Source organism: Phoenix dactylifera, chromosome 8 (assembly GCF_051530095.1).
Source record: "Phoenix dactylifera cultivar Ajwa chromosome 8, Ajwa_hap1_PhDact_Kaust_v1.1, whole genome shotgun sequence".
NCBI lineage: Eukaryota > Viridiplantae > Streptophyta > Magnoliopsida > Arecales > Arecaceae > Phoenix > Phoenix dactylifera.
In genome coordinates this window covers 20,634,117-20,639,519 of record NC_143197.1, presented here as the reverse complement: position 1 = coordinate 20,639,519, position 5,403 = coordinate 20,634,117, and the positions used below count along the sequence as shown (strand labels likewise).

General features: G+C 37.0%; 1 long non-coding RNA gene across 2 annotated transcripts; it reads left to right on the top strand.

Annotated features, from left to right (window-relative positions):
* Positions 1 to 650: 650 nt before the first annotated feature.
* LOC149753020 (uncharacterized) lies at positions 651 to 2,892 on the top strand. 2 transcript variants are annotated; one of them, XR_016396200.1, is made up of 3 exons: positions 1,295 to 1,858; positions 1,939 to 2,000; positions 2,487 to 2,892. It is a non-coding gene; the product is annotated as an uncharacterized LOC149753020 (long non-coding RNA). The 2 variants fall into 2 exon arrangements; XR_016396201.1 differs by lacking the exons at positions 1,295 to 1,858; positions 1,939 to 2,000 and adding an exon at positions 651 to 1,283.
* Positions 2,893 to 5,403: the final 2,511 nt, after the last annotated feature.

Genomic DNA, 5,403 nt, shown 5'->3' with positions numbered 1-5,403 from the left:
TTGATGAAACATCTATGTTGTCATTGTATAGCATCGTATCTTTTCCGACAAGCATCTTGATGATTTCTTTTGTCGCACAAATTTTTTATGATGAAATTAATGTTTTTGGTGATGATTTTTTTTGTTATAATAATCTTTTTTTGTTGTAGTGTTCCAATCCATCTCTTTCTGTGTCACTGTTCTTATGCATGAAATGATATGGTGTTTAACATTTGATAGATTCTGAATGCTATCCTATTTACTTCCCTTTAACCCGAACAGCCAGATTAATTACGGGTCATCCCCTACCTCCGAATCTTTTCTAGTAGCTAGTTAGCAGATGCAGACCATTATAGCATACTCTCTTTCTTTGGAAAAGAAGTTGAGAAGCAAAGAATAAAGAAGGCATAAGCAAATATCTAGGGATTTCTAGCATATTCTTTTCAAAAAGCCAATAACCAAGATAAAAGAAGCTCGGCTGCTTCCTCGTTGCTTTGCCTTTCGAAGGATTCCCTTCAGCTCCTAAGAAGGTCGAAGCCCACCTCTATCAAACTTTTTGAAAAAGCCTGTTGCTTAGGAGGCCTAAAGCCATGGGTGTTTCTCTATCAGTAATCCAGATGGATAAAATTTATTTCCGAATCATGATTTATTTCACTACAGAAAAAGTAGGTTTTACCGACGCTTTTTTGCCAACGCTTTTCTCAAGCGTCGGCAATTTTTGGTCTAGCGTCAAACTTTGCCGACGCTTGTAAAAAGCGTCGGCCAAAGACAACGCTAATAAGTGTCGGTGTAGTCTCCAGCCTAAGACGATGCTAAAAAGCGTCGTCAGAAGCCAACATTTCCCCACCATCCTAGATCCCAACAAGCCCTCTCTCTCTTTCCGTTTTCCCGGCCACCGCCCTCCACCCTCAACCCATTCCAGAGATCGAAGAGAAAACGGAACCCATTCGTACCGCTGCTCCTCCTTCCCTCCTTCCCCCTTTCCCCCTTTCCCTTCCTCCCCGGAGACGCCCATGGCGGTAAAATCGCCGCTCTCCTCCGCTTCTTTGCTTCAAATTCACCGTCACTCCGTCCCCCGATCCCTACGCTCCCGATCTCTTCTCTCTCCGAGGTCTTTGAAACTCGGGATCTCGAGCGATGCGCCGAGGCCTCTTGCTGTCCGCGCTTGCGCCGCTAGCTCGAGCTCCGACGGGGCTGCTTCGAACGGCTCGGTGGAGATGGCGGACGGAGCTGCTGCGTTGTCGATCTCGTCTTCTTCTGCTTCCTCCGCCATCGATTTTCTCACGCTGTGTCATCGCCTCAAGGTTGAGAACCGATCGATCAGTTTCTTTGCGGAATGATTTTTTAATTTTGTCGCTTTGTGGATCCAGAAGTTTATTTTTAGATTGCTTATGTTAGTGGTTATTTCTTTTGTGGTTTGCGTTTGGTTGCAAAATTAGACTCATTTGGGGACTATTCCGGTTAAAAATGGATTTGCAAGCTGATCTTATTGGTATTTTGATCGATTGGATTCAAGCAGATTAGACGTGTTAGAGGTTCCTTGCAAGGGCTTAAATTTGACATTCGAAAGGAGGAACCTCTTGGGCGGTTTTGGTCTTGATTACTTTCAAATGCTCAAGGTTTGAATTAGGAAACATCACAAAAGAAGAGACAATTCGGCAAACTAATGATGTGCATTTTAAAATGATAAGAATAGAGGACAATCTGTTTGCCAATATTCAACATTTAAGGGAAAAAAATGCTTTGTAGAAATAATGATGAACCATGTCCGTGATAAACAATAATTAAACCGAGATGGTTCGTATTTGGTCTTTCATTCGTATTAAACGGAACCCTCAACCTTTCTTCTTGGTTGGGGAAACTTGGCCTGCATGTACTGGTAGGTTGTCTTTGTTTAATAGCTTTGAAAGAATGCGACTGATTGATTACTAACTCTATATTTTTGATCCATCATTCCAGTTTCAATAGTATCAGCAGGGAATTTTTCTTCTCAGCAACGCTTGGCTTGTTTATATGGCTAGGTTTCTTTCTCTACTCCTAACCTCATTATGCTTTCATGGTATCTATTAACACATTTTTAGTTCATTATCCCCAAACTCAATTTAGTGTATCGCGCATGACCATTAGTTATGTTGTTTTAAGTCTTGCTGATTCATGAAAACAGAGATTTGGTGAAATGTTGCTTTGGTGTAGCTTTTCTCTGAAGGCTGCTTAACCTTCACTTCAAAATTTGAACGATTGAGAGGAGTATGTCAACTTGTAGCATCCCTTGAATAGAATGCTGTGACACCCCTTCTTGTTGGTTTTCCACCCTGAAACATCACTGACAAATGTGATCGATAATTAACAAAACTGGGTCCGTGCTGCTGTGATATGTATTACTCTTGTTAGAACTTGGAAGCGCTTTGATCACAGGACAACTGATTATGGCTAAAACATCATGTAATTCTTTTCTATTATTGGTTGTGCTGTGCATTATTTGATTTGAGTCTACCATTTTCAATCAGGAATGGCTCTCTGGAGGGATACGGTAGCCTACGGTTACAATTCGCCAATGACTGCCTTAAAGGAATTAGTATTTGGACCATGATACAGGTACTGCCCATGGCGTATTACTGCAACATTACATGGATTATTGTTTGTAGGCCATTATTTTTGCCAGATTGTGGTCCAGTACTTCAGGTTGACATTGGGAACATGCTATTCCATTCTGGCCTTATAGTTGCTTTGTGGAAAGCTGCATGGAGCCAAAGATGTTGGAGACCCTATGTCGAGTGAGTTTGCTTCTGTGGCAGTTATTTACCAATGTAACTGGTTGCCTTCAGCATGAATATTGTGAACAACTGATATAAAATTTTGTAATATAGTAATTTAATAATTTGCTATGACTTTATGAATGGTTATTTTCGAACAGTGCACTCTTCATGGAGCTGGTATTGTCCCTGGTTGGTTTTGTTTTTTGTACGTATTATGATTTTTTTGACCATCTATTAGCCATTCTAGTGGTTATTGTTGAATTTGATTTCTATTTGGAGAGCTCATCAACAAGCCGAAGAACCCTCATTGCCAATCCTGTAGTTTCTGATTCGTATGCGGTGTCACACCTCTTGGGTAAGGTGGATATGCTGATACTTTCACTGCATAGCTTTTGAGGCTTTCTTTGTGGGTGATGATGAGCCACTCCCATTTAGGATTTCTTTGGTTCGCGGCAAGAATTTTTTCTTATTGGAATATTTTTTCTGCGAAGATGATTCTTAGGAATATGATGTCTGAGAAAATGGTTTTGACATGTTTGGTTGATCATGAGAAAGTGACACATTGTATAGTAGCTTATGTTTGGTTGAGCATCTACTTTTCTAGGAATGTTATAGTTTAAGCTCATGCAGGCAGGACAAAATTCCCCTGGTCTTGGACAGGGTTTCAATGGAAAGGAAAGGAAAATATTATAAAGGGGGTACGTTATGTTTGCTGAACAAATTGCTATGTATTAGACAAAGGGTTGTATCCTTTGGTGGTCTTGGATAAACACAAAAGCATATTTTATAAGCTTTTCAACAAAGTAGATTTTGAGGGACGGAATATAGAATATTTAGTAAGGCTGTTCTGACATATGTTGAATAAGAGAAATAGAGAGAATATATATATGTTTTAATTTCTTCTTCGGTTTAAATTTCATAAACAATTTATTTTGAAGTTTTGTGATTTAGTAATAATTTGGATTGCAGGTTTACTGGTTCAGCTTGGGCAACCTTTCTTCGATAATTTACATTCGTATTTTTTTTAAAAAAAAATAGCAATCCCGATGCTTTAAAGCGTCGGCAAATGTAACCGACGCTTTAAAGCGTCGGCGAAAACGAAAACTGGATTGGGCTTTATCGACGCTTTAAAGCGTCGGTAAAGCTGTTTTTGCCGACGCTTTAAAGCGTCGGCGAAAACGCAAAACTCGATTGGGCTTTATCGACGCTTTAAAGCGTCGGTAAAGCCGTTTTTGCCGACGCTTTCATTAGCGTCGGCAAATCTCCGTTTTTGCCGACGCTTTCTCTTAGCATCGGCAAAAACCCGACCCACGCCCACCTGCCCGACGTCTGACCCACGCTTTGCGGTGCGTGGGCTGGGAATTCGCCGACGCTTAAAAGCGTCGGTAGAGACCTCAAAAAGCGTCGGGATATATCCTTTCTTTTGTAGTGTTTTGGTGAACCTTGTCAAAGCTAAGTACTGTAGTTTGCAACCTTGGGCACCTTCTTACTCCAACTTGCAATGGCCATGTAGGTGTCTTATATTGCCCTTTGACCTAGTCTTGGATTCCTTGGCTCGGATGGAACCATTGGATGAGCTGTGTAGGGAATGGAAACTTATCCATCATTGGTGCTCCCTAAAGCCAAGCAGCAGAAAGAGGAAGCATGATTGTTGTACGAAGATCTTCTTGTGATGTAGTTTTAAAATTATTGAGAGTAACCCCCATATATTATATCATCAAACACATGTTTCTTTGAGGCTACGCAAACTTTGCTAATATAGCAATGCATAACCTATCTTATTTTATGTGGAAGATTAATATATACATCATTCTTTGCCATTTTGAAAGACTTCTTAGATTTCTCTTTACAGTTGTGTTTGGTATTATTTCTACTTTTCGTTTTAAAAAAAATAAGAAACAGAAAATATGTTTCCATTTTTTTCAGATTTCTTACAATAGAAAATATATTTAATTCTCTCTCTATTTCTTTTAATAATAAGGGTCCATTCTTTGATAGGTAAATACTATTATATTATATTATATATAACTAGAAAAATCTATCTAAAAATATTATAATAATTATATATTATAATTAGAATAAGAAATAAATATTTCATTCACGATTTTTTAATATTAGTATAATTATATCATATTATATATTATTAGCTTATAATTATAATATTATATATCAATAATTGTTTAATATTATAACAATTATAGTAATATAATGACTAGATATAATATAATACGTAATTATACTATATAATAATATTATAATATATATATATTATTACAATGTTATTATATTATAATAATACATAATAATTATTATAATTATAATATTAATATAAGTATATATATTATATAATATGATAATTTAGTATAATTATATAATATTATATGTTATCATATATTACAATGTATATTTAAAAATCAACTTCTAAAATATATATTATATAATATATTCTAGTATATATTATTAATATATTATATCATATTGATGATATTATATTTTGCAATATGTTATAATATATATTACAGTTTATAAGGCGGAAGGACTTTGTCGAGATTTGGAGGTTGGGTAGAGAGAGAGAGTACTACGCCAAAAAAGTAAATTTCCAACTCTTATTTGCCGACGCTTATTCCAAGCGTCGGCAAAAATTTTTCCCCCGTCAACATTTGCCGAC